General features: G+C 44.5%; 1 pseudogene; it reads right to left on the bottom strand.

Moving 5' to 3' along the window:
- Positions 1 to 519: 519 nt before the first annotated feature.
- LOC113834884 lies at positions 520 to 1,657 on the bottom strand (annotated as a pseudogene).
- Between the last annotated feature and the right edge of the window lie 10,377 nt (positions 1,658 to 12,034).

Raw genomic sequence — 12,034 nt, 5'->3', positions numbered from 1 at the left:
AGGTTCAGTGTGGCTGAGTTTATGTTGAGGTCTTTGATCCATTTTGACTTAAGTTTTGTGTAGGGCGAAAAGCTTGGGTCTATCTGTAGTCTTCTACATGTCCACATCCTTACTGGAAATTCTTAACCACAATTTTCCCTTCTTCAATGTGTCAGTCACTGCATCATGTACCATAAATGGAAGCATTAGCTGATACAGGCAGACTTCAGCCTGTTGTACCAGCTGACAAACAATTTTGGTTCTTGAGGAAAGAAACAGCTACAGCAAACAATGTGTTCAACAGTCGATTTCCATACTTGTATTCCAATATGTACATGAGGAAAACATTCCAGAAGAACCAAACTGCAGCATCAATAACATGCACTAGAGAGGATTTCTGCATTCAACATATCTGAAAGAACTAGAGTCAGGATGCTAGGCAGAACAGATTGGTCTTTCAAATAGCAATTTCCTTTCCTTTAAAAAACTTACTAATTCTACCAAGAAAACACAAAACATAATGCTGTAAGTAAATGATAGTTGTATTTAGGCTATTACAGGGTAGGCCGTCCTCAAGGCCACAGAGATCCTGCTTCACTGCTGCTTGCACTCTGCTGGGTTCAGATCATTCTTGGGGTCATAGTCAGGGTAATTTTCCTCATCTCCTTCTTCTTCCCCTTCCTCATCATCTTCTTCTCCTTCTTCATCATAATCATGGTCATCATCCTCAATAGCCTCTCCAGTAAAGTACAATATTGATCTTGGGGTTATCCGCTTCCGTAAAAAGTGACCATTTCAGTCTGCAGCCTGTATGGCTTCGGCATCATCATCCAGATCTCCATTCTCAGGAACTTCAGGAGGAGCAAAAAAATGAAAGAATCATTGAAACTGTTTTAGTCACAGTACGAACTGTCCCATGTCCCTTGTGTTTCCGTTCCTTTTTATGGCTTTCAAAGTGACGTTCGTTCCTTTTTTTTCCAATCTCTCTGGCACCTTGTACAACCCATAACTTCTGGTCAATCAAAAAAGAAGGGATCAGAATCATCTGGTTCTGACCTCATCCTGTATGTCTTTGTTAACACTTCATTTGTGAAATATTCATTGAGTTCAAAGTAAAATTCTAAGATAAAACTCATAGGTGGCAGCATCTGAGACCTTCACTTTGATATCTTTCAAGTGCTTCAGAATAGGTTCATCGTGTTCCTGAACCACATCACCGAGCAAATCAACATTCTTAAAAACTGTCCACCAAAATTCAGGAATCCCTTTAGGCTCTTCTTTTTCTTCATCCTTTTTCTCGTCTTTCAGTTCCTCTGAAATGTCTCCCTCATCATCTGGTTTCCATTCACATTCTTCTGTAGGTTTCTAAATTACATTAATGGTCTCAAATCACTTATCGAATAAAGGCTGATAGAGAACAGCATATTTCCTTTCAAGATCATGAACTTCCTTGTAGAACTTGGCTTCTGTTTGTGCACATTTAACTTGAAGGTTTTTGAGGGTGTTTACCCTTCTTTTGACTACTTCAGGCAGAAATCTTGATAAGAAAATGGAGAATGCAATTGAGATGGGCCAAAAAGGGGGATTCTAACAGCATCTTCCCACTTTTAACTTGGTTGTATGTTGCTTCAAGTCTACATGTTTATACACTTCGGTGTTAATTGTCAATGTCTGCCATCTCGTAAGAACTGGACTGTAATGTGTGACTGTAAGCCAGAACAAACTCTTTCCTCCCCAATTGTTTTTGGTTGTGACTGCCTTATCACATCAACAGAAACTTTAACTAATAAACAGTCCATCAGGGCAAGAGCAGAAGCAATGAATTAGTGCATGTAAATGCTCAGCTTGCTCTCTCCACGCTCATGTAGTTTAAAATTTCCTGTCTAGGGAATGGTGACACTCACAATGGGTAGGTCTTCTCCCCATCAGATAGTATAATCAAGATAATGGCTCATATACTTTCAGAGGTACTTCTCACAGCTGGTTCTAGATTGTATCAAGTTGACAATTTAAACTAACATTAGCACATTAAGCTACTAGATTCTTCCAATTTAAAGGAAGGACTGTGGATAATTATTTTTAAGATCCCTGCTGTTTAGGTGAGAAAGTCTAAGTTAGAGAGAGCAGAATTTGCTCCCGTCACACACACAGCTAGCATGAGGCTAAGGTGGGGTTAGAAGCATTAGTACCTTGTGACTCACAAGCACAGGAATTTTGAATCTTGTGTACAGAGAAAACAGGAGACACTAAAGGTTTCCCTGAACTCTGAATTTGTCCAAGGTTTTACATATTAGTAGTGGGTCCAGGATTTTTCATTCCCAGGATTGTGGTCATGTGGCAGAGGCAAATGGGATGTTGTGGACTTTAGCTACTTACCAGATCCTTTGCACATCTTGGATCACAGAGAAAAGCATGTGCAACAAAAGCACCCCTGGATGTTCCCCCAGTGGTAGCTGCTCCACCATGCGGTTGCTGAAGGTCTGATGCTGCAGGAAGTCTGGTGCTGCAGAGTCTACTGCAAGCGCAGACTGAAAAGGTCCTTAAACTTCTATGATTCCTGCTAAGAGTCTGTCACTGGATGATGATCTATTTGAAATGTATTGCAATGCAGTCCAAACCTATCAAAATAAAATGTTGCCAAATAAACATTTCTTACATATTAAATTTTTATTTCGTTGGGTTCATTTTAATAAAAGAAAGATCAAATTATAAAAAAATAAACAAAATAACATCCAAACACAGGATGTCCACAGAAAGAGCATCAAATTCAGGAGCGGTTGGAGGACACTCCAGAGTGTTTTGAACTGAGTGAAAATAAAAATGTGCCTCATTGTTTGGAGTGCAGCAATCTACTGCCCAGCAAAGAAAGCAGGACCGGCATTCTCCTTCACCAGAACCCTGAAGCCATCACCTGCTTCTGCCCGCTGACTACGTATACACTTCCACAGAGGAAGCTCCAATGTGTCTTTGAAAAGATGCTCTCAGATTTAAGGTGGAAACAAATAAGGGCTGGAGTGATGGCTCAGCGTTTGAGCATACTTGGTGCTCTCACAGAGGACCCAGGTTTTGTTCCCAGCACAACCATCCATGTGACTCTAGTTCCAGTGTCCTCTCCATGCGTGTTACATACATGGCACACATATACACATGCAGGCAAAACACTCATACACATTCCAGTAAATGAATAAATATTAAAAATAAAACCACAGTAAACATGATGCCACAAGTCCCCTCACCTAGTAGAGGTGCCCTATCCCTATCTTCTTTTCAGAGTGTCACAAAGGTTTGAAACAGGGTCGTTTGTTAGTAGGCTGCAATATAAAGTCGGCATTGGAAAACCAACAGCAACAAACTAAGACTGGCTCCAAACAGCTGGCCATGTTAACCCACCAAACACACACACACACACACACACACACACACACTCTCTCTCTCTCTCTCTCTCTCTCTCTCTCTCTCTCTCTCTCACACACACACACACACACACACACACACACACACACAGTGGTGACAGGGGAGGGAGATACAAAAAGAAACACAGAGAGAGATAGAGACAGGCAGAGACAGAGAGAGAAAAGAAGAAAACAAAAGAGAAGGAAGAGGAGAGAGGGGAGGGGAGGAGAGGGCAGGAAAGGAGGGAACAGGAGAGGAGAGAAGAAGGAGAAGGAAGGGGAAGGTAAGGGAAGGGAGAGACAGTAATACTGGGGAGACAGGAACAGGGGCGGAGGGAGCAAGCATCAATGCTGGTCATCAGCATGTGGTACTCTAGATGGCCGAGGTTGGTTATGTCTCAAAGACTTAGTAGGATTTTTTTCACCCTGGAGACCTGGAATTGTTTTCCTACCTCTGGAAATGGAAACTCTTGGCTGTGGTGGAGCTCTCCATGTTTCTTTGTATGGCTTCATTCTGTCAGAACGGCATGGCAGACACTCCTGTAGGTCACAGCTTAGAACTTTGACACCAGTAAGCACCTGACCTTCTTACCCAGGGCAGCTGAGAGGAACGGAAGGGCAGGCCCTATTTAGTTTCATAAGTCACTGACCCAAGCTCTGAAGGATTATCTGTGGTCCAGGGTGAAGGTGCTATAATAGGTCTCCTCCACAGAAAAACACCATCTAGGCTTACAGCCCTTCCCACATGGCAGCTATCCCACACACCCCTTCCAACCAGTTTACTTTTCCTAACAATCGGACGAGTTAGCCACTCTGACAACCATTTCAAAGACACCAAGGAGGAGATGAAATGACTCAACCAAGATGATGAAGCTTGTAAGATACAGATTCCCAAAAATTCTGATCCAAAGTTGCATTCTTACTTGTGACTCTATACTGCCTCTGGCTGTCTGTTGGAGAGAGGAGGCAGAAAAGTCACTTCAAAGAAGGGAACCGACCCTCCCCCCCAAAAGAAGGAGGGGTAGTAGCAGACAAAAATAGGGCTGTGTCCCCATTGTGCCAAGAGTCTCCATTTCCAGGACTCTTATTCCTTGTCATCTGCCCACTAGGGATGATGGCAACACCATACAGAATGGTGTTGCAGGGCAGGTGAAATGAGGGGACATATACGGTATGGCAATCCAAGGGGGACAAACTTCTTCATCGTATTCTCAGAGTAGTAGAAGGAATCAAGAGAGGGGGCTGGGGCTGGGCCTAGCATGGGAAGCTGTGTGTCCCTGAGACTCATTGGAAGTAGCATCAAGAATGGGGAAGCAGAACCCCTCAAGGGGTGATGAGACACAGGAAGAGCACCTAGGCCTGTGGCTGAGGCATGGATCCTGTATAAAACCTCACCTACAAGGGCTCCAACTTATGTTCTATAGAGGACCTTCTGAAAGTCTAGGGTGTCATAACCCTGGGGTTTAACACTGGCTGAGTGCCCACCCAGTACCAAGTACATCCAATAAATGAATGGAAATTTGTGAGATTGAAAAAATGTATGCCTGGGCCTTAGATGCCCCAGTTACGAGACAGAAGCAACATCCATACAAGCTGGAGCCAACATGAATAGAGTCTTGAAGGCACTTCCTGTGGCTTTCCTAGGCTCACAGGTGTTTGAGGCAAACCAGAACATGCCTTCTGTTTGCCCAGTCTGCTCTTTGCAGGAAGGCATGTGGTTGGAGACAGAGGTGGACATGTAGGATGGGGGCACCAAGTCTTTGTTTCCTACTTCCGGTTGGTCTCTTTCTGGCTGGTATGATGGCTCGGACTGTGTGGGCTTTGGGCCTTTTGTCATCTGAACATCTGTAATGAGAAAAGGGACATCTTTAACTAATGTGCCACAGCTCTGAATGCTAACCCCAAGCGAGGATGCATTATGGACCCACAACACCCCGAACAAGCATCCTTGTCCTAGGATGCTCCTTGTTTCTGTGCAGCCTCCATCCCATCGAGCAGCAGTGGACTATATAGCAGCTAATGCTTCTACATGGGGAAAAGAAGAGGGTGAAGATTTAGCATTCTTAATGCCAGAATTTTTTGTAAGATTAAATTTCTGCTATTTTTATTTTATAAATAGAAAGTTGGATCCATTCCACCTAAACAATAAATCATGGAATAGACATGTTAATTGCTATTGTAAAACAGGAACCCAGATTCACTTTGATGTGAAGTGAAAAGAGCTTCTCTCTGTTTATATTTCCTTTCCATAGATCAAACAGTTTTTCCCCTGTTCTAACATTTGCATGTATTGGACACACACACACACACACACACACACACACACACACACACACACACACACACATCAACCTAACAAGACCGGGTTCCTGATATCCATTTCCTCAGGCTCCTTTAGGTGGGAATTAAAGAAACGTTAGGGAAACTGAAGCTTTGAAAATTTTGTGTGTCACACCTGAATGGTTGAAGAGCTGTGCTTCCTTCATTTACACATGCCAAGAGGGTCACTGTGCAGGGACTTGAGAACAAGGAAGATTGGCTAATCTTTCCTCACCTTTCAGAAGGCCACCCACCTTTCTTAGCTTAAGCACACTAGCTTCTAGCACCAGGCTGGTAAGTAATAGCAACTCTTCCCACCAGGAAGAGGCCTTTGATTCAATATATGCTTTTATCTATTTAATCCTGCCTGCTGTAAACATTGATTAAGCAGCTTCCGTGTGCCAGGAGCTGTGGGAGGTACAGGAAAAGGGAGATGAATTAGATTCAGTCTTGGTCCTCCGGGAATTCACAGTGCAAAAATCTAGCCAAGCAGTCATAAAGCAGTGTTATGGTGCTTGGTCACTTGGGTGGGAAGTTCCAGGGAAGTGTCAATTTTGTCTTAAGATCAGAGAAGCTGTGTTTTGAAGGGTGAATAGAAGTTCTAAGTTTCTTTGTCTTCCTTCTTTCTTTTTTCTTTTGGCAGGGGAAACTCAGGTGCTACAGAAAGCACAAGGTAGGAGAGAGTGAGAGATAGCCTTTCCTTTAGTGGCCAAAAGTAAAGGGTGCCTGCTAAGTGAAGGGGGATAGCTGGTGAGATTGGAATACAGAAACAGGAGAAAGGGAAGATTCTCAGAAGTCATATCAGCAAGCAGATTAGGTTTTATTTTGTTAGAGTAGAGAGACCCATGAAAGGATTTTTTTTTTTCAGATAAACGCTTAAAGCACACAATCAGTTGTGAGTTAAAAAAAAAAATAGTCATGGTATTAGCATAGAGATTAGCCCAGAGCAATGAGGCAGAAAACAAGACTACTAAAGCCTGTCTGGATGTCAGAGTTAAGAGGGCTTCAAAATGCTTACGCTTTGAGCCCGGCGGCAGCAGATCAGACTGCAGGAACCCTGGCTGCATGAGGAAACACTCAGGGTGTGTCACGCAAACCAGACTTTAACAACTAGGTGCTTTGGATGCCGGTTTACCCAGAAAGTCACAACTGGCTGAAGTGCAGAGAATAAATGTCAGTGGAATGCTCAAACAGAAATGGGAGATCTATACCACATGCCCCCTGTCCTGCCCCCAAGGCTCAGAGACCATCAAGGAAAAGGGGGGCAGAAAGATTTTAAGAGCGGAGGACTGAATAACAGCATGTTCTGGGCATGACAAGAACACTGTACTCATGAACCCCTAGCAGTTGTGCTTGCCTGCAAAAGGCCTGCATTTGCTCCAGCCAGTCAGCATTCTATCGTGGATGGGAAAGGGGTTTGTGGAGATAGCAATCCTACCCAAGGAGCTATGGCTTCTGGAGGAAAGAGTCAGTCTCTTTTAAGGTTGTGGCCCCTGGTAGGTTGACTGTGCTTCCCTGGATGGTCCCACTTGCAGAAGTATAAAGGCAGCATAAATAGGAGTCAATGGGTTATTTAAAAAAAGAGGATACGAAATTGTGGGGTTGGATGGCCAGGGGGAGGTGGATCTGGGAGGAGTTAGGAGTTGAAGTGAGTAGTGGATATGATCAAAACACACTGAGTAAAGTTCTCTAAGACTTAATTGAAAAGAAGTTGAGGGAGTGTTTGATTCATACTCCCTGATCACACCCATCACAGAGGGGAGGCAAGGCAGGAAGTCAAGCAGAAGAAGAGGCAGGGACCATGGAGGCATGCTTCTGATCTTGCTCCCTCTGACCTGAGCAGCTATCTGCCTTATACAACCGGGAACACTGCTCAAAGATCCATATCCTCAGTGGGCTGGGCTCCCCTACATCAATTAGCAATTGAGAAAATGCTCCTCAGACATGCCCATGGGCCAGATTGATAGACGTAATACTTCATTCAAGGGCCCCTCACTAGGTGTGTTGAGTTGACAAGAGATGCAAATTATAATGTTTCTTTTCCCAATAACTTATGAAGAAAAGCAAAATATGAGAACCCGCATTGAGGCACACACGTGTAATCCCAGCACTCCAGAAGTGGAGACAGAAGGAGTGCCCACACATTCAAAGGTATTCTGAGCTACATAGTGTTGTGCCCAAATTCTGAACCCCCAAATCACCAAGAGACCCAATCCGATGTAAAAGCAAAGAGTCTTTTATTGTTTAACAAGTTAACTGTATTTAACTCAGTTCCTCTGTCCATCTGACACATAGGGTGGGGTGAGAAGGACCTGAAGGGACTGAGAGGCAGGAAATTTATTGGGGAGAGCAAGGGGAGTGTCTAGGGGTCCACAACAATCTCAAGATTGGTGCGTTTCCAGGCTTGGATGACCTGTCCTGTGTTGACTGGTCAACTGGTTGCTATGGCCTATAGACCCTCTTAGGGCTGTTGCTATGCTCTGCATTCCACTGTTACCATAAAGCACATCCAGAGCCCATCAGCTAACTTCTGATTGGTTCCTTGACACATGGAGGATCTGGGCTTCCTAGTGAGGGTCAAGGTCTGAAGTTGAGCACATGTTGCTGAGTCAGTGACCTTTGTCTTGCTGGGTCTTTTCTGCAGCCTGTCATGACTGCAGCCTGTCAGGGGTTGGGTGAGGGTCTGGCTCCTTCAATAGTAAGTTCCAGGCCATCCTAGGCCACATAGACAGACTCTCAAAACAAACCCAAGAAGTGCCAGGGATGATAACAAGAAAGCCACAAATATGGCAAGTCTAAGTCATATTGCTCATCACCTGGCCCAAGGGCCAAGACTGGGCTCTGGGGTGATTGATTTTCTTTGGTGCATCTCTGGAATCTTCAACCTGGATAATCATAAGATGTAAGGCAGCTTTTAGGGTACCAACCTACTATCTTCTCAGATTTCTGACCCTCTGAATAGAACAGTTTAAAGATTCCAAACAAAACGAAATAGTAACAAAAAGAAACAACAGAAAAAAAAGATCAGAGATAGAAAAAAAAAAAAAAAAACTCCAAAAACCTAAACAAAGGCCCAAACTAACCACCAAATTCTCAGTCAAATCAAGAACAAACTTGAAGTGCTGTCTATTTTACTGTGCATCTTGTCTAACTTTCCCTAGAGAATTTTAAACCATTGTACAATGAACTAACTAAAATGTTTGTTTTAATGTAGGTAAGTCGTGTGGTTTGAAATGTCCCCTACAGGCTCATGTGTTTGAATACTTGGTCCCCAGTTGGTGACAGTATTTTGAAAATCTATGGAACCGTTAGGGGGTACAGTCTTGCTGGAGGGAGTATGCCACTATGGGGTGGGCCTTTTGGTTTTATAGCCCCTCCCTACTTCGTGTCTACTCTGTGCTTCCTAATTGCAGACAAAAGGTGACCAGTCACCTCCTCCTGTTCCTGTTGCCACACCTTGCTATCATGTGGACTGTACTCATAAGCTATAAGATAAAATAGGCCTTTTCTGCCTTAAATTGCTTCTGGTGTGATATTTAGCCACAGCAAAAATAAAAGTCATGAATACATTACATCTACCACTTCCTGGCTGACTCCAGATATCCAGTAAATCTAATATAAAGTTAACTTTTCTGGAACTATAAAACATGAATTATAATAATAATTCTCATTGCTTAGGGGTAGAGGATTGTATGTCCCAGCAAATGTTTCCTGCAGTGGAAACCTGACTACCTTGCTCCATGGGTTTACAGTCTGCATAGTATAACTATGGTGTCTCACAGGGATCACAAAACCTGATCTCCCTCTCAGGCAGAACTGTCCCTGCAGTAAGTTCTTATATTGGCCCACAAGGCTCACTCCTATATATGCCTCAGCCTGAGACCCCTCTCAGATTATGGCCTGGAATGGACCCCTGTGCATTATTTAGTTGTTTTGTTTTAAATGTTCAAGATACAGCTACTATGCATACAAGTGTGAACACAACTATAGACCAGACCATTCTTTTTTTTTTTTTTAGTTCAATTTAGGAACAAGCTTGCTTCACATGTCAATCCCTTCTCCCTCTCCCTCCCTTCCCCCCAGCCCCCAGCCTCCCCATCCCATCCTCCCTCCACTCCCCAGGGAGGGTAGAGCCCTCCATGGGAGCTCCCCAAAGTCCACCACATCATCCTGGGCTGGGCCTAGGCCTTCCCCCATGTGTCCAGGCCAAGAGAGCATCCCTTCAAGTGGGATGGGCTCTCAGAGTCCCTTCTTTACACCAGGGAAAAATACTGATCCACTACCAGGGGCCCCATAGAGTGCCAAGGCCTGCTCATTGACATCCACTTTTAGGGGTCTGGCCTTCCAGACAGCAGTGTGGGGTCCATGTGCTCCCCCTTGTTCAGGCCAGCTGTTTCTGTGGGTTTCACCAGCCTGGTCCCAACCCCTTTAATCTTCATTCCTCCCTCTCTGCAACTGGGTTCCAGAGTTCAGTTCAATGTATAGCTGTGGGTGTCTGCCTCAGACCAGACCGTTCTTATGAGGGCCTTAGAAACACCAGGTTCCCAAAATAGTAGAAGGGACCAAAGTAAGTACTGCCCTCATTTCCCACCTCTCATATTGGTTTAGGAAGGCCTCTAGCTATGCTTCAGGGATTCCTGGAAGGCTTGCCCCAGGGGCATAATGAAATGAGAGCTCTGGCTTTCCTGCTTCCTGTCAGGTGGAGGGGATGCTGGCCTCTGTCTCCTAGGTTGATATGGTGAGTTTCCTGCTCTGCAGAAGCCATGGTTTGCAGGGGAAGATAGCTCTAGTGAGATGGTCTGCCTGCCTTTGCCTTGCTTTAGTGTTCACCCAGTCTTTCTGATAACTAGAGCTTCTGTCGCCACTGTCCAAACTGAATCCTGGGTGGCTTCCAAGGCACAATTCAGGCTCTCGGTTCTGGAGGTGGACACTTTCAGAGGGCTGCAAGAAGGCATCTGCTTTGTGCATATCTCCTGGCATGAAGGTCCTTGTTGGTAACCTTTGGTGTCCCTGGCCTTGTGGCCTCACACCCTGACCTTTGTCTTCATGTCTGTCCAGTGTTCTGTCTGGGTGGAAATCTGGGTCTAATTTCTCCTCTCAATAAAGGCCAGAGCCTCACAGGGTTAGAGGCACTTTACCCACTTCATGATTCGAACTGAGGACATCTCCATGGCAATAACAGCCTGATAAAAGCTCAAGCTTCATGTGTAATTTTGGGGAGGTAGGAGTGCTTAGTCCATTCTGCAAAACTCACAAGAAATATGCCAGTGCTTATTCTGATACTTGTAGAGGGGTGTTATGCCTTTAAAACTCGTCTGTCCAAATATACTCAAGTCACAGAAGACAAGTGAAAATATGGCCACATCTGTTAAATCCTAAACCCCTAACCTCATAAATTCTGTACTCATCTTAATTCCCCTTTAACCCTCCAATCTGACTTACATCTCAGACAGTAATTGCTAGGTTTATTTGTTTATTCATTTAATTTAACCCGTGTGTGTGTGTGTGTGTGTGTGTGTGTGTGTGTGTGTGTGTGTGAGCGAGAGAGAGAGAGAGAGAGAGAGAGAGAGAGAGAGAGAGAGAGAGAGAGAGAGAGAAATCCTCTTCCTTCAGCCTCCTGACATGAGCGACAACACAAGTTTTAAAACATGCTTCCATTTAAGACCCTGTAGTCCCAGTTTGGCGGCAGGCGGCAGGTGGATATTCTCATTTGATAAAACATGAATTAGACTAAAACGACTTTTATGGATGTGATGTTTCATTGTTCAGATCTGATGGGAAGAACAGCTGTAAGAACTTGGGGGAACTGCTTGTCTAGTGAATAGTGAATAGTATTCGGAACAATGACATTGTAGTGAGTCTACCTGAGACAGTAAGAGCAAATCCTCAGCTTCCTTTTTGTGTGTGCCCACCAGCTGCTCTGTCTTTGCTCCCCTTTTCAAGGGATTCGAGAACCGTTCACTCCCTTTGTCCTGCTGCAGGCTTCTCAACCCTGGCACTGCCAACCCTCGGAATAGTCCTTTGTTGTGGGTGAATCCTGTGTGGTAGAGACACTCAGCACTGCCCTCTGCCCCAGAGACCTTAGTGTGTTTCCAGGCATTGTGTCTCCGTGTGCGTGTGTGGGGGTGGGGTGGGGAGGGGGGTGCAAGGTTACCCTCAGTTAAAACCACTGTATTAAGGTATGCAAAGGATGCAAAGGCACTTTGTGACTCTGCAATGAGGTGCTAATGTGGTATAGCATCCTGTGCACGACTTTCAACAGCTGATTTCTGCTGTTGAAACGGTAAAATAGGGCCAATTGCTTAAATCACTCCCTTCAGATCACACTGCTCATCTGCCTTAGC

The sequence above is a fragment of the Cricetulus griseus genome, chromosome 3, assembly GCF_003668045.3.
Source record: "Cricetulus griseus strain 17A/GY chromosome 3, alternate assembly CriGri-PICRH-1.0, whole genome shotgun sequence".
Lineage (NCBI taxonomy): Eukaryota > Metazoa > Chordata > Mammalia > Rodentia > Cricetidae > Cricetulus > Cricetulus griseus.
The sequence above is the reverse complement of the archived record's forward strand: the minus strand, read 5'-3'. Positions and strand labels throughout refer to the sequence as shown.